Genomic DNA, 23,852 nt, shown 5'->3' on the forward strand with positions numbered 1-23,852 from the left:
AGCAAAGAAAAAACAGTGCCACACTTTCTTTATGCAAGCGATGCAAAAACCACCCCAACGAAACTCAAACCCAAAAAACAGATGTAAAGAAGTGAAAAGCATAATAAGAGAAAAAAGTTGCTTGAGGTGAAAGTAACTCAAGATAAAGGAATCATTTCTGCTTTGAACAATTATTTTATTACAATTCCTAGATAAGCAACACTTCAAGCCAAGAGCCTTTGCTGTTAACTGATTCGCAGATTGCAGGACACAATTAAAGCATACAAAAAAGGTGAGGCAAATCAAAGGGAATTAATAAACAGTTTGTAACGACAAATACATTTTTCACTAATCATAAAATGCTAAAAGAGCTGGCCAACAATATTAGTACCTGTAGCTCCAAGGATTAAAGAGCTTGGCTCATGGTTTCACTAAAATAAAAACGGTTAGAAAAGCTGATTACCTCAGATGAACTTGTAACTTACTCAAGGGGGCAATTTTTCCAGATGCCAGCTCTCACACCTGAACATACTTTGAACAGAACTCCTATATATTTTTGAAGTGCATAATGGCAGAAGAGCCATCATGAAAGGATGAAAACCAGGCAACCAGAATATCTGGATTCCAATTCATAGCTCACAATAATAATTTTTAAAAAGAGCAGAATGGAAGTCAATTAAGTAATTAGAATAGAATTATATATGAAATGAAGAAAACACTGCTGTACTTTGATCCTTCCACAGGAGTGTACAGTGACTACAATAACCTAGTTTGAATAGGGTTTGCATGCACAGACGCTGCTACAGAAAACAGGGAGACAAGTTCCCTGCACGCAATAAATGAAGCCTCTATCAATTGATGCTGTTTGGTAAGAAAAGCACGATACTAATGTTTACCAAACTGATACACAGGAGAGAGATACCTTTAACAGAAACAGAACAGGTTTGGCTAGTTCAAGAGTTTCTTCCTTCAAAACAAAACCACTTATTTTTTTTTTTTTTCCAGGTGGAGTTTGACTTAGAAAAGCAGCCACATCATCATTTTTGTCTTAGTTTTCTTGTCCTTGTCTTTTCTCACCAAAATCATAGTGAAAAAGAAAACACACCATTTCAGAACATGCTCCATTTTGGAAATCTCAGGATTTGGGCATTTGAACAGGTATCTGGTTTTGACATTTGTGAATACGTGTAAAAATATCTACTCTAGATCATATACATTCTTCGATACAGGATCACAAACAGGAATCTCAGGTGAAAAATCAGAAACAGAAAAAAATGTGGCTGGTCCCTTCTGTTAATGACTGTCAAGTATTCAGCCTTTTGACTTTACCACACGGAGTACTGTGTACTATACTCACAGAAAATCCAAGGCAAGTGTCTGAAAAAACAAGATGAAAACCATCATATTCTAGTTCTTTGTGCAACTGTGGTAAAGATTTTCCCCAGAGTGATTTTATTTCCAAGTTATTTCTTGTGCCAGTTGATAATGGAATAAGTCTCTGCATGTTAACTTTGTTCTCTATTTATTTTACTTCTCTGTTTAATACATAAAAGCCAAACCAGCACATGTAATCTGAGTCGAGCAAGACATAAATCCCAGAGTGACTGGATTTCTTATTGCATATTTGCTAGTGATCTGCTCTGAATGTGTCAGTATGTAGGACATAATGTATTCTGCTGGCTGAATTTGTACTTCTGGTTTGGAAAGCAAGGATCTGTAAGATATAGATCTGAAGCAGTCTTTATAAGTATTCTTTACTGGAAAGGGGAAGAGAAGTCAAACAACATCTTATAATACTAATCAGACAATTCATTCTGATCAAACAAACATATACATATTACTGGAATTAAAATAACTGTCTGACACAATATGTATCAATAGCTCAAGATTTAAGGAATTGAAGATGAAATGTGGTCTTCATAGGGATTAGCTGCCATTAGCTTAAAATACTGTCGTTTGTATAATAGTGGTCTGCTTTAATACCTCATTACACAAAATAAGAAAACTTGCTGAACAATTTGCATTATGATGCTGTTGATGGAAACAGCAAGAGTTCCACTGGGCTGGGGGGGGAATAAAATAAAGCACTGTAAATGGACTGGAGGACAAAATATACCTTTTGTTAAAACTTAAAATCTCAGAAAAATGTCTCTGGGTGAGGATAAAAGAGGAATGAACAGGTATCATCCCAAGACAGCAATGTGAGAGATCACCTAATCCCAAGAAAGTGGTAAAGAAATAAGGTTTTGCTGAACTATAGAGGCATCTGAATAACAGAATAAGACAAGAACCTACAGGAGGGTTCATTAGCCAGATATCTGTAGAAGCTCCTGGAGCTCACTGGTGATAAACGTTCCTTCTATAGCACAGAGGAGTTTACCAAAGGAATGGTTATTTTAGACTTGTTTGGTACTTATGTGGAGAATTAATTGAATAAGGATGGAAGCACATGAGAAATCATTAAAAACAGCAGACGTTACTAAACAAGGAGAAAACAGCAAACTGAAGATCATGATTTAAAAAAAAAACAGTTTCAGCAATTTCACATAACTGGAAGAATAGGTCTCTCAGAAAGATGATTTTTGGGAGAAGGGAGTGCAGGAAACTCGACAGTTAAGAAAATACAAAACAGGTTATTCCCATGGACAAAACAGAGACTTCAAAATCGATATGCCTGTATAAGCGTACGGAAGAACTAAAGCAAAGGAATATATAAAGGAGGGAGTTTTGACAAATGACTGGAGATGAGAAAAGAGAAAATGCTATTTAGTATCATAAATTTGCTGTGACACTGAAAATCCGAAAAAGTAGTTGCCACTGGTTTACTGGCAAAAAAGATTATGGTATTTTTAAACAGTATCTGCTATCTGCTGTATAGATCTGGTTTTGTTCAATAATTTTAATTAGTGACAGAGAAGAAGAAAGTACCCTTTTAAAATATGTACCAAGCTAGAAGGGAATTAAAATATCCTGGACCCTAATTCAAAATCACTTTGATAAATTTGTGATATCCTCCAGGAAAAATTCACTAAGTGCAAATGGGAAATACTCCAGGAAAACAACAAATCAATCCCAGAAATGCAGATGGAATGGTAAGCAGAAAGTTAGAGGAAAAAAAAAAAAAATATTATTTAATCTTTATACTGGACTATACATTACAAAGGGCAGAAAGCTGCTAAACTCCACAATTGTTCAAAGACTGCTCTCAAAGTCAAGTTAAGCGACAAAGTTACTGAATACTGAACAAGAAGAGATATTCTCCAAAACACTAGTCTAATCTGTAATTATGAAGGAGTTACAGAAAATTATAAATTCCGATAAAACTTCCCCTTTTTTCTTAGTCAGTTTTGTGTCATTTTTTAATCCCTTCTGATATTATTTTATTAGTTCATGTTCTTTCACATTAAACACTCAATTCATTAAAACGTATTTCGGCAGATTGGGTCCATGACATTTTTCTGCAAAACAGTCAGTCTTCAAAATTGCCTTTAGTTAACAGGCAAAAACACATTAATGATGTTAACATAAAGAGATCCTCAATTTTGCATTGTGCCCAACACTTTAAGAAGTGCATTCCCTGGTAAATCTATTTTCAAATAATGTGTTTTACACACACAGAATACCAAACAAGCTTTTGTGCCCCAACATGAGCTACTAAAAACCAGTGCAACCTCTTTTTATACATTAACAAGCCTGCTATTTGCCTAAGACGACCAATAAGGAAGGAGTACTGTGGATGCCGCTGAGTTAAAACCATGTTTAATTTTAAAATTAGATTTTTTTTGTAAGTGTAAATGAAAATTAAACCTCCACACTGACCCTGACATGCTTCACAGTAATTAATTCAAATCACTGCTGAAAGCTATTCCTAATTTAGCAATGAAATTTGCACAGTAACTTTTTATTAAGACAATAAAATTAATGCACAGTGGTGACTTTATATCCCACTCCTGCCTTGCTATAAAATCTATTTTTAGCTAATTGACAAATCTGGACGGCGATTAATCACCAGCCCATTCACGGCACAGCTCGCTCCCTTCCCCGTTACGAGATGCACAAGCCTATAGAGGCCCATTATACAAAGAAAACCGAGCATTGTTCAACCAAGCGAGTGAAATCAAACACACGCATAGGGTGGACACGGGGCGGGGCCGGGCCGGTGACAACCCCGGGGCCGGGCCGGTGACAACCCCGGGGCCGGGCCGGTGACAACCCCGGGGCCGCGGTGCCCGCGCAGGACGCGCCGAGCCCGGCGGGGCGGGGGCGCCCCCTGCTGCCCCGCGGCCGCCCCCGCCAGTGGCCAAGCCAGGGGTTTTGACACAAAGAGCAGGAAAATTCATGCTCTGGAAAACAAGTGGTTGACTTCTCTGAAACACTTGTACCTTTACGCCTCAGCAAACGGCCGGGGCTAGATCTCATCATTAGTTTATATGCGCACCGAGTCACTGCGGCCTTTCGGTACTTAAAAGCGGTCTATAAGAAAAGTGGCCTGTAAGAAAAATGGGGACAGGTTTTTTAGCAGGGCCTGTTACAACAGGACACAGGTTAATGGTTTTGAAGTAGAAGATTCAGGCTTGACATAAGGAAGACATTTTGTAAAAAAAAATACACTGTCCCAGGTTGCCCACAGAGGTGGTGGATGCCCCATCCCTGGAGACACCCCAGGCCAGGCTGGACGGGGCTCTGAGCAACCTGACCTAGTTCACAGAATCCCAGAATGTCAGGGATTGGAAGGGACCTCAAAAGATCATCCAGTCCAGTCCCCCTGCTGGAGCAGGAACACCCAGATGAGGTTACACAGGAAGGTGTCCATGCGAGTTTTGAATGTCTCCAGAGTAGGAGACTCCACAACCCCCCTGGGCAGCCTGTTCCAGTGTTCTGATACCCTCACTGCGAAGAAGTTTCTTCTCATATTTAAGTGGAAACTCCTGTGTTCCAGTTTGAACCCATTGCCCCTTGTCTTACTGGTTGACACCGAGAAGAGCCTGGTTCCATCCTCATGACACTCACCCTTTACATATTTATAAACATTAATGAAGTCACCCCTCAGTCTCCTCCAAGCTAAAGAGCCCCAGCTCCTCAGCCTTTCCTCATAAGGGAGATGCTCCACTCCTTTAATCAACTTCTCTGCACTGGACTCTCTCCAGCAGTTCCCTAAAGATGTCCCTGCTCTGTGATTCTCTGATTCAGGGGGGTTGGACTAGGTGGGGTTTGAAGGTTCCTTCCAACCCAAACTATTCTGTGATTCAATGCTCAGTGCTAACCCACTTCTGCAGGAGATGCGCGCTTCAAACTGAATTTTTGCAGGGACTACAGCTCCAGTACCAGTGGATGACTTTGTCTTCTACTCTTACTTTTCAAAGCCAAACTAATCTAAGTAATATTTTAATAACCACACGTCAGAACGAGTAACAGTATTAAAAAAAGAAAATAGATCATATTGCTTTCCCTTTCTTCCCACTGAAACTCAGAATTTAGTTGAAAAAGAACTGTGTCTGCATCGAAAATTTTGAAAAACATCATTTCTACTGGAATGCTAAACAGGGTAACCAGGCTTAGCAGAGAGCGAAGTCCCAAGGCTGAGAGCATTCTTAGCAAGGCATCCCAGCCCGGCATCTGACACGGGCTATGTCAGCCCTCAGCTCCAGTCCTGCACCCTCCATGTGAGCAGAAATACCACTTTTCTTTGCCTTTATCCAATGAAGTTACAAAGCAGACTAAAAGCTGAGAAGGAAAAAACTCTGGTTTCCCTTTTGTAGTCACTGACTAAAACCCAGATACATGGGATGAGATACGTTTAGCTTTAAAATGCCAATAATCTACAATGAAAAATGGAGTGAGGTAGTTACATTCAATATTTTCTTATTGCCTATTTAATACTCCTGTTTGAAAGACAAATCAAGTCTTTTAAAACCAGGAACTATAGAAAAGGCACTATGTTTAGATTCAGAGCAAAATTTAAGTTTTGATTTTACTTAAAAAGATCTAAGAATATTGTTAATGTCATTTTCAGTACAAAGTTAACTCCCCATTCACACCTGAGTACAGATGACGTAAGTCAAATGTAAAATACATACACCCGTGTAAAGGTACAACACATTACTTTCTGTCAAAACTTCAATTTATTATCAACTGTTTAAATAGTTCATTTAAAAAAAAAAATTAAATGCATATAACTTATTAAAAACTTAAATTGTACAAAGATCACACATTCACACAAACATGCATAATGTATGTACATATACACATGTACACACAGCATGTTCAACAAAGAACTGAGAAACATTTGCTTTCTACAGGAAAAAAAATAGATAAATCAAGAATACAACTTAACACAACAATAGAGATTAAGATTAAAATAACTGACTTAATGACACTGAGTTTGCTGACTCAAACCCATCTCCAGGTGTCTGCAGAAACAAGCAGTTGTAGACCCGCAGCACAGGGTATAGAGTCAGGGAATATTAAAACGTCTTAGCTCATGACTTAGATGTTGTGAGTTCTCTGGAGGATGGGATGGGGCAGAAAAAAACCCCTCAATTATTCTCAATTTCATAACGAACAAATGGAAGATAGAAATTTTCTGAAAAGTGTTAATATTTGTCATTAATAAAACCATTTTGTGGTAAAGCACTGAAACGTGGCTGGAAATTGAACTGATCTTTTCTTCCTCCTTCTTTGAGCCAATCATTATTTTAGTTGCAGTTTATTCAACTGGCTTACTAATAAAAACAACATAACTGAAAACTTTAGAAAAGCCTGAGAGATGAAGTAAAAATATGCTCAGTGACTGAAGATTATCAGGGTTGAGAGGAGGTAACAAAAATTAACTTAAGGAAAAAAGTTCAAAGAACACAGTGTAAAGACTGAAAAGGAATGGAAAGACCTAAAACAGTGTATGTTTCAACAGTGCAAAAAACCTTTTCCACAAAAAAAGCCAATAAATTGCAGAGGATAGTGCTATTTTATTATAGATTTTTTTTTTTTTTTTTAATACCGATGTTAGAAAAAAATATACGTATATATACAAAATATAAACTATATATGCATACGGAAAACGGTCTCAGATACAAAGTTTTAAATTTTATATGTATATATCAGATATACCATGTTATTAACACTACCATCCAAACTACTTAGAGAAGTCTCTGTGAAAATAATATATTCAAGAATTAATAACTGTAAATGACAGTGATGGGACATTTGGCGTCTCTCTCACCTTTCTGACATTTTAAAGCAGGATTATTTGAAGTCCACAAAAGTCCAACTAAAGCAGGACCCAGCCCAGTGCTCCACTCCCCTTTTCTGTACGCTCTCCACAATGTCATCCAAGAAAATGCATTAACTACTCTCAGTCTGTTTCTCTTCAATTGAGTTCTTGAAGAACTGGCTTGTTCCAGTTCAGTTTGCCCGGCCACCAACCTTACAATCGCAAGTGCCAAAACCAAGCATTGCCTAAACCACCAGAATTATCACCATATTACCAACTAAGAACCAGTGCAAAAGGACCAAGATTGTTGTTTAATCTATCCAATCAAATTAAATATGCAAATAAGAAGATAGTTGTTTTCCCATAAGAAGCTTAAAATTCTGTTACAAATGATGCCCGCATTTTAATGCATTTTATCTACAAATCAAATTGGCTATCAAAAACATCGTAAAATGGGGTTAATAATATAAGGTTCTTTGAAAACATGCTACAGTCAGCACGTTCTAGCCAGGAGGAAAATCCCAATATAAACCAAGATAGCTGCTGCTGCTACCCGATTATGTTTTGAAAAAAGGCTGCAGTTAAGGCTGTTATCCACTAAGTGGCATCATCAACTCAAACACCTAAATTTGACAAAAAAATAATCATAGTCCACTGCCTTTTAACTCCTACATATAAATTGATGGAAAACATTTTCTTAAGTTGATTCATTTTATTCAAGTTTTTCAGAAATTTAGGGATGATTACAAACAGTCAAATGCATTAGTAAATGAGCAGTACCAATTTACTTTTCACACCGAGACATTTGTAAATGTTTAGCAGAATGGTCAGGTTAGAAATAAAATTATCATGATAGACATATTAAAGAAAGCAACCAAAACGCTGGAGTAATATGAGCTCAAATCAGACACATGAAGGCATAAAAAGGTATTTTTAAAGTAGCTGGGGTTTCAGAAGAAGTGTTGTACACCAGCAATTCTAGTATTTCGTGTTGTGAAGCGTGAAAATACCAAAAGTCACACCAGATGGTTAAACACTTAAAAAAAACCACCCAGTAAATCCAATAGAGTAGATAAACTGATGCCACCTGATGCTAGAAGGTAATGAAAAAACTACAATAATTGGGAAATTAAGGAAAGCATTACGTTTCACTAATTATTTAAGGATCAGTTTTTAAAATGTTACTTAAGGATTAATGACTGTAAATATAGATTGTTGATAATTGTTCAGAGGAAAAAAAGCATTTAGGAACAGCGTAAATACAAGAAAAAATAATAGAACTCTCATTTAAAAATAGTTTTTGTCCTCCCTATTCCTATTGTTTGTCCCTGGTCTTTTATCACTGTCAAGTCGTACACACTTAAACAGCAACTGAAAATAAAGGGAAAAAAGAAATCAGCATTGCCATGTATAAGAGTACAAGAAAATGAAATAAGCAGCTACTTCTGTGTCTCTGCCTCTTAAAAGCACATATTTTAAGCTTGTGAAATGTCCTATACATGCACTAAAATTCTGAGCATACTTCAGTGCTGGAAGGACTAAGACATTCTTTTTTTTAAGTTATTTTTTTTTCCTCACTGGCCACAGAGGATTCGCATTAGGACATCGTCCTCCTTCCCTACATCCGCCTATGACAACAATTTGCTTCAAGTCAGCGACTCCAAAACCAAATTGTTTACAATTAACTCAAAAAGCCATTAAAAAACTTGTTTCTTTGTTCCAGTTGGAAGGGGAGACAGCCAGATGTGTGGCTTGTTGATCTTGCTCTTTTCTGACCTCTGAGTGTAGGAAGAACTGCAGCTGAGGAAGGAAGTCAGCAAGTTGTGTTAATGAAGGTGAACATGGCAAAAAAAGATGTTTACAATCTTTTTTTCGTGGAAGAAAAATCTCTTTGAAAGAGTTTGTGTCAAAAAAATAGATATTGCAGAGCCTTAGCTTCTGCTATTGCTGGGGAAAATAGAGCATTTATTTCTAGAGAAGTTAGCAGTCTGCAGGTTTTCTTACTTTTGAAAAATTCTACCCTTAATTTCAAGAACTTCATGAAGTTTCACTGCTGTAAATTAGCAAACGCCTCATCATTAAAAGCTGCTGGGAGACCATCCCCCTCTGAGGATGCAAAATTCAGGAAAAGCATTTTAATTTTAGGCTCTGAGTCACAGTCTACCACTACAGACTAAAATCAGGCCTAAAACTGAATTCCAGACTCAGAGAGCGCGCCCACTTCTTTGGGAAACACATCTGGCCAACAGCACGAGGCAACAAACTACAGTTACCTGTCTTCACACCTCGCCCTGAACCAGGTTTCTGCACTGAATCTGTAAAGCACCTGGCAGTCAGCGAACTAGAAATCCATGCTGAAAGCTTCATTGCGTGGTGCTCCTCACAACAGTACAGAACAGCCCTGTACAAGATACCCTCTGAGCATAAAAAAGAACAATCTTTTAAAGATTGCACAGTAACAGATGTGAAACATTATCATCTTATTTCTGAACTTGGAATTCTTTTCTAAAAAAAAAAAGAAGTCTAGAATGCATTCTGAATTTCTACAACCACAATGTTCCTCATTTTCTCACAGCGCCTGAAGCACAAAATCACTCCAGAGATCCAGTTTTAGATATTAATTCTAGCACCTAAGCATCAATCCAGACTCCTTACGCAGTCATTGGTGACAACCAATGATAGGACAAGGGGTAATGGGTTCAAACTGGAACACAAAAGGTTCCATTTAAATTTGAGAAGAAACTTCTTCTCAGTGAGGGTGACAGACACTGGAACAGGCTGTCCAGGGGGGCTGTGGAGTCTCCTACTCTGCAGACATTCAAAACCCACCTGGACACCTTCCTGTGTAACCTCATCTAGGTGTTCCTGCTCCAGCAGGGGGATTCAACTGGATGATTTTTCGAAGTCCATTCCAATCCTTGACATTCTGTGATACTGAAGCTTCTCAAATGTTCCACAGGCATCCAACTTAGTTGTCTGAATTTGGTTAAATGTTTGATATCACTCCCCCTGTAACGCCATCTTCATCTTAACAGCTCACACTAGTATTGGTAGAAAATTATGCCTAATTCTTGTCAACCAGTTACTATTTTAAAAACACACCATCTGAAGACCTGAATAATATCATCCTAGTTCATCTTTCAACTTATGTTTATTACAATATTAATTAAGAAAATTTCCTATGTGTTTTTAGAAAACAGGAAACCGAAAACTCTCTCCTCACTCCATGTTCTCCTACCTCCAAGGTAATTTAAAAAACAAGATTAATAGATCACCATGCACATGCATGTGAACACGCAAAACTATTTCCGCAAACAGTTACATTTAAACTGATAAGAAAATTCAAATTCTGGAGAATTAAAACAATATTACATGTCATCTTTTTCAGAACAGTTGTAAGGGATACTGGTCATTTTAAAAACAGCCTAAGAGTTTCACTCTTTCTCTTTGCAGTAATAGAAATGAAAAACCTGATCATGTAAGACATTCAGCACAGCTCAAACAGCTCACAGTTACAGGCACAAAGAATTGCATCTACTGCATTAATATTTAGAAATCATTATTGGCTTGTCATCATATTAAGATTTTATTTTCAGAACCTTTTATTTTTGCGAAAAAATAGTTAGATGCTTCTACGGCCCATATTGTCAATCTCTACGGTCATTAAAGACATATTTAAGAGCTTCATTTTGAAAAAAATAATTGGCCTTATCATCTGTAAAAGGTCTCTAATAGCAAGCAGTTTGGACTTCAAAAATTTAGCAAGTAAAAAAATTACTAAAAATTTTTTCTGCCAGTTGCAGTTCCTACTAAGCTATCAGTTCCTACCAATGGAATGAATAAAAGCAGTGACCTACACTGCAGTAATGTTAACTTTCTACAGACTAAGTTGAAAAGAATCCATAATTTGGCAAACCTCTGTTTCCTCATTTCACACTCCTCCTTCCTCATCACTTCCTGCTTCTTCTGACGTTAAAGTGCTCATCTCCATTCCTGTCACTTTTCCCTTTAATTCTTCCTTTTCACTCTGCTTGTCCTGTCTCTAAGAGATCCCTTCAGCTTATCTCAGCCCCCCCTTTAGGGTAAGCCCATCCAGAACACTCATTTTCGAGATCCTCTCCAGCTCAGAAAGGCCTTTCTTCACTTAAAAAGTAGAATGGACCTTAAGTTTAATTGAAAATCTATTTCACTAAAATTTATTAGGTCTGTCATAAATTCCATACAAATGTAACAAAATAGAAGGCTGGAAGATCTTTAAAGTGATAAAATAAAGGGTAAAAATAAAATAGACAAAGCAGCTTCACTGTTTAAGTATACACTCCTTACAAACATCACACGATCAGTTTTCAAGGTAAGGAAGAATAGTTGACTACACTGCAGAAATTGTCAAAGCTACGATGATAGCCTTTAATCTCAGTAAGTCTTTCCTTAAAAGGTTTAAAGCAAATAAAACAATTTGTTGCTGCAAGTACTGGCACCGATTTCCTCGTGTCGACACCAGTACTTGTTTGAGTCCGCAGCGAGCTGACGATGCAGAGGTCTGAACTGACCGAAAATTAATCCTCCAAGAAGCCTTTGCAATCTTGTAGATTTTCAGCAGCAAATTCCTTAAACCAGCAGATCCCGGATGAGTGCAAGTGTTGATATAAGACAAAGGGCAGACAGAACTGAACCGCCACTTCCAAGGGCAATGAGCTAATCAAACAACTACATACTCCATCATAGATAGACCATGCAGAGTTGCTGGTGTCATTTCTCTCAGTGAATATAAAAATTTTAAACAACTGTTATTATTTAACATCTCAAATAACAGTGGACTCATTCAACAAATACATAAACACTGTACAAAGTGAAGTCCAGCGTATTGTATTCTTTAGCTTTCTCACAATTCATGTATAAAAGAAAGGGGGTATGTAACACAAACACTTGGTTATGTCTTACCTAGAAATACAGTCGTTCCAATTCACATCCAAAAATCCAAAGAGGTGATGCTAAACATTCAACGTCCGTCTGTCATGAAAAACATTCAAGATTACACTTGGGATCACTGTGGTTTTCCCTCTCTCAATTTTCAGATAAAACTCGCTGTCTTTAAAAGGAAATATACCTGATTATATCCATGCAAAACGCAAATTATTATTTTAAATGTCAAATTTATAACTTGCAAAAATTTTCAAAGTAATACTATTAAGAATCCTGCTGGGTTGAAATGATCAGGTACTTAAACTGAATTTTTATCTCATATAATTCTGCAGAACAGTTTCAATTTCATTTCAACTTCATAATGAGGTGTTGCTAAGACTGGTACAGCCAAAGGTAAATAATGTTCACTAGTACTGGTATGCGTTGTACTAAGAATTAGAAGAAATAATAAGGAAATAAAGAAAATGCAAATCCATTTCCAAATTATTTATTAATTTATTTTAACAGCTACATTTATTCAGAACAATATTTACACTGAAAGAGGTCTGGTTAAAGCTGTTCTATGTTCAGAAATGAATTTTCCAATCTTTTGAAACTACCAAAATACATGACGTAATTTAAATGCTTAACTGATCATTTCTTTCTGCAGGCGTTGTGAGAGAAAAACAAGGGGACCAGGTCCTTCACAAGGATCTAGAGCAGGGGTGTCAAACTCATTTATACAGTCCTGAAATTACATTCGGCCATTTGAAGGCAACTGTGAGGCCGATGTGGCCCCCAGGGAAAATTAGTTTGACACCCCTGCCATACAGGGACAGTTGTGCTTAAGGTCTAGCTCTTATGACACTTTTAAAACTTGTTCAGTAAAAGAACTTACAGCGATGTGAGTCTGCACCCAAAAAAAAAGATGAAGTCAAGAAATCTGCTACAGAAAAGCTCAGGAGTGAACTTCTGTCTCAACCATAACCTCAACATCGCTAATATAACTCCATAAATGATCTCCTTCCCAAATATTCTGGTTCACTATTCTGACGACTACAGAACAACAGAGGTCCACAACTACAGAAAAAGCGAGGTCATCGGGTCCATAAACCAGTTGAATTAAGTTTTGGCTCTGAAAAACCCATGGCTGTTTTTCTGCAGCTATATTTATAAAGATATGACTTAAACCTGGTTCTAACTAAGGATTTTAATTCACTTAAGTCCAAAAGACTAAGAGTGCTTGATCACCACTTAAAGAGGAATTATCTTTTGAAACTCGGGGGTGGTGGAGTGCAGATTTTTTCTTTTTTTTTAAACTACATTCCTTACTGAAAACTATAACAATTCATTATAAAAGCAGATTAAATTAAATCAGAATGTAACACTAATTTCTCAAGTAGAGCACCCACACAGGGAACTAATTAGGAATAGCTCCTCTGTGTAAACAAACCTTTGTACCAATTAGTAGCTGGTCAAGTCAGGGAACACCCTTTCTCTAGGGGAAAAAAGTCTATTTTCAGCATTGTTTTATTTTGCTGCTGGTGGAAAACTGCCTCTCCAATTCTGTAGCAACAGAGGGTGTTTAGAACTTATATTTCAGAAACTCTGATGGGAACTTGGTCAAGACTTGAAAAAGGAAAAAGAATGGCAGCAGAAGGCCTAAAAAAAATTTCATAAATTAAAAAAATACCATAGAATTAGAATTTCAGAAGGGATGAGAACAAATCTTGTTCACTGTCTAGGCCAACTGGCCAATTCTGTCCCAAGGGTTTACACAGACCAGAACAATAACAGTGAAATGATTCAAAACAAACAGTGGAGTAAATGAAAATAGTACATGGGAAGAACAATTCTCAGTTGTTGTTCTATAATAAGAAAAGCAAACAAATAAAAACCCCAAGGCGATCATATTATGCCCAGATAGCATTTTCACTGCGTCAGTCAGGTGCAACAGTAAAACTCCATAACTGGAGGCCAATCAAGGGATGGTGAGAATTTCATTTACTATGTTCAAATCTGAGAGGCAGCTGCTCTATGCAGGACAGAACCTACCAGAGCCAACTCTTACCTGTTGAAGATGATCCAGAGCCTTCCCGTTAATTACACAGAGGCTGTGATCTGTGGATTTTAAAATTTGTTTAGAAAAATTGTTATTAATTACTAAGTAAAAATCAGAAAAGTTACTTAAATGTAATTTCCTTTTCTTTTTTTTTTAAAGCAATGACTACTGCTGCAAGGTATATTTACTGTGCGTTACGCCCAGAGCAAAAGGTCAATTAATCCCATGGTACAGTGCATCAGGGCAGTGAATGACCATGTTTAGGATGTTTAGTTAATTCTGGAGAGTGCTGGAGCTTACACAGGAAAGAAGCCGGGAAGGAGGAAATTGGGAATGGGCAAAGCAGGAGCACCTCGAGACAGGGAACGGCCTGGGAGCACCTCGCAGAACCCAGAAACTCATCATTTGCTACAGAGCGGTGATGCAGTAAGAGACAACTTCTCACCCTCCAGCCGTGCTGGGTTGCAAAAACCAGCTCTAGATACCACCGTTTTCTACAAAATTTAGTGGTTGAAGCTATAGGAAAACATGACCCCTTCCCTCTTGACCCAACAACAAGAAGAATGACGAGTCTGAAGGGCTGAGGAACACTGGCACTAATTAAATGAGCACCCGTGAAGAAAGTTCCAGAGAGGGTATAGATGAAAATGATGAGAAAAGATCACAGGTGGGAAGAAGACACTGGAAAGAACAGAAGCAGAGACTGTGGAGGTAAAAAAACAGGACTGTGAAGTTTAGATGCTCATCAAAAGTAAAAAAGGTGGAAGTTAGCTTTGAAAGGGCAAGTTTAGCACAGACGATGCTGACACAACATAAACTGGCTTTGGAGGAACATCACAACATAAAAAAAGACCCTAAGTCAGTTTGAGAAAGGGGTCAAAAGCATTTGTTGGCTAAATACCTTAAATACATTAATTAATCAATCAATCAACCTCGTACCAAAGCAAGCACCTGCAGAACAAGATTTACAAGTTTAATTATAGCAAAAAATTGCCAGGAACATTTAAATCAACTGCAAGTGGGACAGAAAAAAAAAAAAAAAACAAGCTAAAATTCTACAGAATAAAAATAAAAGATTGCTATAAGAAATGAAATAGCATAACAGTTGTAAAGCAGATGCAAGAACAGAAGGTCAAATATATTTGATTGAAACTTTAGAATTTCCACATGGCAAAACAGGACAACCGGATTGTTTTAAAAAACTGTATGCTCATCAGGGCACACAAGCACATTATTAAAAATCTTGAGATCTAACACAGACCAAAAGAAAGGTAAATGAGAATTTTCTTGAATTCATATTTCCATATTTTTATGTTAGACCAGTTTGTTCTGTTACGTAACTTGGCTTATTTGGAGAAAATTAACAGTGCTGGCACCAATAAACTCTCATATAAGAGGGGCAAAATATACTGACAGAAAACTTACAGACTGTGGCTGGGAAATAGACTATAACGCAGTCATTCTGGAAGCCAAAACTCATTTTTATATAGAAATAGTAAATTTTGGAAATAAAAAAACCCAGCAAGTATCGAGGAGCACCTCCTCTTCAGCTGAATGATGAGACTACCAAAACTTTGCAGTTTAACACAGGATAGCCATCCTAAGCAGAACCTAAGCAGTAGCTAGCACTGAATTTGATTTTTAACAAAACACACATTTCAATCTGGAAGTCTGCTTTTTAACCTTTTTAAAAAACTTGTTTCAGATATCCAAATGTCTTTCAGTCTAAACCAGAACCAAATGAAAACAATCTCAATGCAATTCACAGAGCTAATATGACAAAGGGGTGGGAAATGGGCATTAAAAAGGACACAAACGTGCCACAAATCACTTCTTGTTCCGCAGTGGGAACTGCATGGAACGGCCAGTTCACCGAGGTCAGACGTAGGGACTGACAGAGATGCCATCGAATGGCAAAGCACGTGCCACAGGACAGAAAAAAGACAAACTACTCCGACTGGAAGAGCTTCAAATCTCCAGTTTTGTGTCTTTAAAACAATATATTCCTTTAGAAGTGGAGAAAAACAGTCCAAGACTGATAACAAAGTCTTCCATAGGAAAGACAGGCGAAATCAAGAGGGACAAGACCTTAAAATGTTTATAAAATAACTAAATACCAAGATAGTGCTTACAACACTTTGACCTAAATATGGGGTGAAGGAACGTGTTTATGAGCAACTGCTCCTCTTGGGAGACTTTGCAAGTCAGGAAGAAAGGAAAATTAACATCTCTTAACACCAGCATGATAAAAATGGACAGAAGCAAATAAGACACTCTGGAAAACTTAGCAAAAACCTTAATACTGCTCTAAGGAAAGGATGTCAGCAAGGAGGCAAACCACCACATACTAATGCAGAAGGGAAAATTCTCTTTTACTGTTTTGGTAGCAGCCAGTAAGTCAATTTATCCCTAGTTAAAATGCATTTATAGGATGAAAGACAGAAGTCAGGTCAGTACCCTCGGTGTAGTAGTCTGGGGGACCTGTTGGCAGCAAAGCTTGTTATCCACTCAGGGATTTGAGCAGTCAAATTCAACTTAAGGCAAAACACAGCTGCCACTTTGAAAGTTTCCTGCCGCGTGAGAAATAATTAAGGCTGTATGATCAGTAGTCAACAAAGCATTAAGAGCAAAGACGCTAAATTAATTCTACTTGCAAATAAAGAGTTAGGTGAAGTTGCATTACAGAACGGACTACGTAATGTTGTAGTTCAAAGGCAAAATAGAAGAGGTAAATAAGATGAAATGTGCATCAGAGGCCAGAGTCTGAATCCTAACTATGTAACTGCAATATCACTTTATGTTTTAGAAGTTCTTTACTCAAAAAGTACAAGGTATCTCTTCCAAAATGAAGTTACAAATCTATATTTTGATTTAAGATACAGGGAAAAAAAAAAAGAGGAGCAGAACAAACACACTTAGCAATAAATGTACTGAAAAAGCACAGGGTCATTAAAGCTTTTACTACCAACCTCCTACTATTTAAAAATTACGCAGAAAGCTGTGAGAAATGTCGATGGTAATACAGGTAATTCAGGGCGGTTCACCCTGCAGAGCATCCTGACCCGAGCTTCCTTTCTCTCCCCACACAACCCTCAAACCACAAATCGCATCAAGAACTCCCAGCCCAGGAATGGCACTGGGCCCGTCACTGTCTGTGTGGGGACCAGGAGCTCGGTTTCCCATCGCTGGGACCACTTCCAGGCGCAGGGATGTGTGGCCAGTTCACCAGGCAGCCCACGCCACCCCCACAGCTATTCCTCACCTCTAACAAGAGAGACCCTGCGAGACAGATGGAAGCGCTCCACCGACCAGAGTCAACCCCTAGGTTGTCTGTTGGACCAGACTCTGTTAAGTCATTAGGATGCTAAAAGCTTTAGCACTGCTAAAAAAACCCCACAAAACCACAAAAAACAAAAAACACATAAAAACCCACCACACCTACAACATACAAATAACAAAAAAACCTCACACCCTACAGTTTTTGCTAAATATGAAGTTAGGAGGCAATCGGACAATTACAATAGGGCTGAAACATCTGCTTGAGACAGGGATTCCCCAGGAAAAAACTAAAGATCCTGCCAACTCAGGTTTGCACTAGCAGGTTACTACTTCTCCTTTAGTTAAGCTTAGGACAGGATATATTTTACTGCCGGGATATACACCCTCTGGTTGAGGACAGTGTAGATGCCATCTACTTACATTTAATTTATTCATTTTGATTTAAAATGCCAGGCCTTAATTCTTTTTTAAAGCTAGCACTTTCAAAATGGTTAATTACACCTGTGTATTCCCTGGAGCTTTTCTTAGAAAAACAAAATGAAACTCAATTATTCTATAATTTTAAATGGCTCTGGATTATTTTTCCCGTTTTCCAGACACAGCTTATCACTTTCAGGTTTGACAGAATTTTTTCTCCTACCCTTCTAAGCACACAAACCCAATCCTGCCATTCTCTTCCCAAAGGAGCTGCTGAATCCCAGCTTCCTGGAAAGCAGGATCTGTGGCCACATATATGTCAAAAAATAAAACAGACCAGGGCACACAGCCATGCTCTGGGCTTGGAACCAGTGAGCATGGTACAGCTCATGGCTGTACAACTAAAACCCTATCCCTCTGAACAGTCTGGACAGATCCAAATAGCCTTTTGAAAACAGCCCACCGTCTCTCTTAACCCCAGAACTAGGCTTAGGTATGATCTGGGAGAGTTTTATTTGGCACAGCACAAAACTGTGTCACGAACAGTACTAAAAATGTAACAGTGCAGTCGCATGCCATATCCATTCCTCATTTAGTTCCTACTATGAAAAGGCATCACAATTATAGTACCCAGTTGCTTCTGGAGAACATCGTGTATAGAAGTTAATTCCATACGTAGCCAATGCATTTCAGAATTAACAGGTCATTTTTTCCAGGAATTATTAGTTTCTGGCATTAACATCACATCATCAGCTAGGTGGCTGTTGCTTTCAAACCGTGACTACAGAACCAAATAAACATGTAACAGTTGATCATTTGTGTTTCTACATGTATTACATGCAGCACGTGAAAATCCGCACTCTCTAGGTTTTGGACTTTTTCAATGTGTTCGGACAGACTGAGGATGAGCGTCTGACTTCTTCATTTCAGCAAAGCCTGGACTGCGGCCAGCAGGACGCTGGTGGAGCCTGCCGGCTGGTGTGAGCAGGCACAGCGCTACCCACAGCTTCCCTGTGCTCGGTAGCTGAGACGCTGCATCTCCAAACCTCACCCGCATCAGGGCGGTGGGCAAGGAAGAAATCCAAACACTTTACATGAGTAGTGTTTCAGGAACAAATTCACTGGGTTTTTTTAAATAATTCACAAATTTATCTATGTCTTCACAAGTTTGTTTATTTCTTCTAAATCCGAATCAAAAACATTTACCTTTAATTTGCACAGAAAGAATCACAGGCAACAAGTCTTTGTAAACACAACAGAAGCACATAAAATTTTCCAAAGGAAAACATGACTACCCTACTGCAAATTCCAATGTAAATATTGCACTTAACAGGAATCGCTGTGTTTAAAACTTTGTATATATGTAAGTGATAATAGTGTCACAGGATACTGAAAAATTACACTAACAGTACAAAAGCCTACACCCCTTTCACAACTGCTTACCTACAGATCATCTCACTACATGCTTCTCCATTCCGAACTCTGCTTATCTTGAAATAGTCTTAAAAATGTAATGGTACCGACAAAACTGCGTATTATTCTGTAAAGCCTGGACCAATCATTTATAACTGTTGGAATACTGGCTGCCAATCTGGTCTAGTGAGTTCACCTAATAACCATCTGGTCCAACCTAATAGCCCCAGATGATGAACTCCCACACCCTGATTTACCTGGCAATACTTTAATCATAGCGCCTTGAACTACAGGTACAATTTATGTCTCAAAAAGATGAAAAGATGACACTTCTACCCCAACAGCAATATCAAAACTTGACTAAAGACCATCACTCCAATTAACCAGAAAACTCACTATCAGACTGTCCAAGAAAAAAAACCAAAAACCTACAACACAAAAAAAGCCATATCACATTAAGTGAAATAATGAGTTTATTAAATTCCAGCAACGATAACACTGCTGGCATGAGACAGACATACGTTTCTCACAGATCTTGGCCTACATCCTAGTTCTGACGTGGAAAAAAATCAATAAACCATCTTGAAGAAAATGTGACCTCAGATTCAGAATTAGCATGGTCCTTTTGCTCTGCTCCCAGGATGCTTACAGTGACACTAGAAAAGGATAATGTTAGGAAATGATTGCTCATTACTAAGATCTTCATTTTCTCTGGCTCCCTTTGGAATCCTTAAAAAAAAAAAAAAAAGCTTCATTTCATAAGAAAGTAAATGTTTGGGTTGAAGATCTCCACTTTTCAAAGCTGTCAAAGAAAAAAGCCTGGTTTCCACAGGTAGATTCATTCTGCTGTGATTTCTAAAACATCTTGTGTTGGACTGCGCAAGAGAGATGGCTCATGTACGTGCCTCCATGTCAAGTCATTTCACAGCATCAGTAAATAAAGGGAATGTACAAGGCTGACTAAAGCCAAGCTGATCAATACTATGAATCATTGACTCATTGATGGCTTTGAGTGCACACAGAGGACATCTGCAGGCAGCGTGGCTGAAGCTGACAGTTTGAGACCATCCTGCATATTCTGAAGCTGAATCAGGAGCCCATCGAACACCACTTAGTAACCCAGGATAGAAGCTGGGTGGAACATATTTAGAACTGTTAATTGTCTTCACTCTGTGGAGAAAATGTGACCCTCATCAGCGGGAGGGCAATGCTTTCTGCCAATGTGTCAAAGGGAGTCAGGCAACTCCTGCTTCATTGTACTCTGAAAGTCACTGTCCGATGGCAGTAAGTGGGCTCAAGGACTTTCTCAGTCATGCAAAGGCACCAATATCTCCAGATTTGATTTCTGGACAAGTCTTCAGAGAATCAGCACAACAGTCCCTCTTCTGGAAAACTGGAGATGAAACTTTTTAACTGTGCAAAAAGCAACAAACTTAGGCATGTCTACCTGCAGTCACTGGCACAAGATGGGAGAACACCACACACAGTCATTCTTGAACCAGCAGCAGGAAAGTGTCTGCAGGTTTGGAGCAGGGCCTAATCTCAGAGAACTGGGATTTTCATCTTCTTTCCAAACTCATTTATATCCAACTTCCCTTCAGAATCTCTCATCCATATAGAAAAAAACCAAACAAAAACAAACAAAGAAACAAACAAAAAAACCCACAACCCAACACACATTATTAGAAGAATGAAATGTTTTACTTTGGTGTCAGTTGAAAGAAGTACTACCACATACTCTGCTAGCAATATCACGCTGAACACAGCAGAATGTCTCGCACTGTGTACAAGAGACAAAGCTACCTGAATAACCTCCCCCCAATCCTCATCTTGTGATTCTCTCTACAGTGACTCATATGGCAGCACTTTTCTCCTTTTATAGGAAATAAAAAAGGAGAAAGGAAGTCTGCACCCCGAGCGGGACTGCACTGCCACATGAATTGAGAAGCTCAGAGCTGTATTACCACTCACTCGTCCCTACCTCAGTGCATTAAGAATATATACCCTGAGAGTTGGATACCATGAATCAACTGGTATTTACTTAAAGCAGACATAATTATATGTCACCAAGCGTTTTGCGCTGAACTCGTCACTACAGAATGTCTTAAAGAACTACAGGATAGAAGGCATGTAACATATTTGCATTTGCTTATCTACCATCTCCTTTCTTCGTGTGAATGTCCTGTCAATAGCATGAGAACCTCTTCTTCGGGAAACAGCTGTAATGACAGTGTGACTCAGAGCAGCAATTAAAATTATAGTACTTTCTGCCACATATAATTCCACACATGTCCCACACTGCCCCAGTGCCCACCACCCCCACCCAGCTTGGTCCACCTTCCTTATCTTCAGCAGCTCTACCAGATGGAGTCAGGGAAAGTTACTAATCATCTCACTTACCAAAGTTGGCTTTTTTTGAAAGAACTGTGGAAATTTTGTTACCCCGACACTAGAGAAAGGTAAATGACATACATAACTCCCTGTGTATTGGAGGGGGGTGGGAATAAATAAATAAAAGCGTTGTTGTTCTTTTATCAGTAGAAAGAAATCATTGTTTCTGCCTCAATAACTGACACTAGAGTTAAAAGCCTTTATCATGGAGGACTCCTACCCATAAATAGCTAAAGAATTGAAAAATGATAAGGAAAGCCTTTTTCTCTCCATGCACAGGTGATGCGATCAAGACTTTGTGAGCGCTCCCACCCAAGCACAGGTGCATCTCTCAGAGCATCTGCAGGTACCTGCAAACATCTCCTGTGCAGCCCTGGCACATACTCATCAGCCTCACAGGTATCCACCGCTGATCCAGAACCACCTCGCTTTCCCTCGGTTGCTTATGTGCAACCATTCTGAGTTTCATTTGAATACTGCAGCTCAATATTTGACTGCTTTGTTTGGGAGTGATCCTGAAAACAACTGAATTCAATTACATGAGTTTGCTTGCTGGGTCACAGCCCACACATCAAAGTTAAAAGACAGATAAGCATTTCCAGGGTCAGAGTCTCTGTCCTTAAAAGCTTTTTTCTATTTTTTTTTTTCTTAAGGAAGGAAGCAGTCTCCTTGGTTATCAGATCATTATCAGATCAGATGGCCAAAACAGCAGAGTTCAGTAAGGAGTTAAAAATAATCTCATCGTTTTTTGAAGTCTAATATGGGTCTCATACAGAAAATGGAATTTGTTAAATACATGTATATATGTATTTGTTCTTGTTAAAGATTACTGTTTGCTACTTGGAGGTTTAAAGTGCTACCGGTGTGTATTTAATTATCTACAGACAAAATGTTATTCCAGTATAAATATGAAATATTGCTTTAAAAAATAGTGGTTTAACCTGTAGGTGTCCCTTTGCCTTATGAATAAATTAGAAGACACTGAATAACAGCAACCACGAAAGTACAAACACTTTATTGCAATTGTGGTGACTCAGACTGCCAGGATTTGGCAGCCCACAGTGTTCCTCAGCAGCAGAACAAAAGGGTTTTTTTTTTTTCTTAGAGATTCACATTTAGTTCAGTAAAGGACAACATGATACTGTCTGTGCCATAATGAATCAAAACCTTAGGCGTAAGTAGTCAGACCCCAATCAGTTTCTGTTCCACAGTGTAAAAACGCACAAGCAGATTATTTATACTTCTAAGGTCTCTAATATGGTTCCCTCTCCCTGCCTTTTGGGAAAATAAATAAATAAAGGTAGTAAGATTATCTAGTTGCAGAAATGTGAATCAGTTCCCAGAATACTTCAGGAAATATTTTCTATTTTCCTCTTGAATACAAGAGACACTGATACAAAACAGTAAGTGGATTTCTTAACACCTTCTCTAATTAAAAACATAAACCCCATAGACCTGAGTATCTCACTCTAACAAAATCTCTCAAGCATTCAGAGCATGAAACACATTTTGAGAGACTTGTTTTCCAGCACCCTCATCATGATCTCATTTGGAACAGCAAACCATCTCCGCAGTAATTGGTATTACAGAGCTCGGCTGCAGCACAGCCGTGGGAGAGGGCGAGGGAAATATTCCAGTCCTACAGGGCATTTATGCTTTAATAATAAAAACATACGAAAAACGGTTACAGAATATCAGCTCCCATTTCCTCTGCCACCATCAATTACTAGGGAGATGATTACAGACTTATTTCCAGAAGCTTCCAAAGATGCCAACCTTTGTTATGAAATCTTTATCTGAAGGAGTCACCAACAGTCTACAGATGATCCTTGAAACAAAACACTGTGAAATTACAAAGCAACACAGTACAGAGGCTCAGACTGTGTATATGTGGGTGGGAGAAAGTATAACTGAGACAAAATTAGACAGTTCCTGGAAATAAAACATAACGAATTTAACAATCTAGCCTTCTAAAACCTAAATCCCTTTAAACGACTCTGAAGAATATTATCATAGAATTTTCCCCTTACCATTGCCTCTATCCCCCAACATAGCATTAAATGAACCCCTTCTGAAAAATTAGGACCAGCAAAATCATCTGTACCAAATAAAAGCCACTGCACATCTCTCATGAAGGCTATTTAAACACAATCCTGGAATCAATTTAGCGGAGATAGGATCATATGGATCAGTTACCAG

At 38.3% G+C, this 23,852-nt stretch overlaps 1 protein-coding gene across 8 annotated transcripts in view; it reads right to left on the reverse strand.

Annotated features, from left to right (window-relative positions):
* Window positions 1–23,852, reverse strand: part of CYRIA (CYFIP related Rac1 interactor A) — a 55,900-nt gene that overhangs the window by 25,861 nt on the left and 6,187 nt on the right. For 7 of the 8 annotated variants that reach the window (XM_071807084.1, XM_065834150.2, XM_071807080.1 and 4 more), the window contains exons 2-3: window positions 14,163–14,212; window positions 12,131–12,199 (exon numbers count right to left, since the gene is read on the reverse strand). The exons of the other annotated variant lie outside the window; for it this stretch is intronic. The gene's annotated coding sequence lies outside the window, so the exon portion shown is untranslated. The remainder of the gene's footprint in view (window positions 1–12,130; window positions 12,200–14,162; window positions 14,213–23,852) is intronic. 8 annotated transcript variants of the gene reach the window in all.

Source organism: Patagioenas fasciata, chromosome 3 (assembly GCF_037038585.1).
Source record: "Patagioenas fasciata isolate bPatFas1 chromosome 3, bPatFas1.hap1, whole genome shotgun sequence".
Taxonomy (NCBI): Eukaryota; Metazoa; Chordata; class Aves; order Columbiformes; family Columbidae; genus Patagioenas; species Patagioenas fasciata.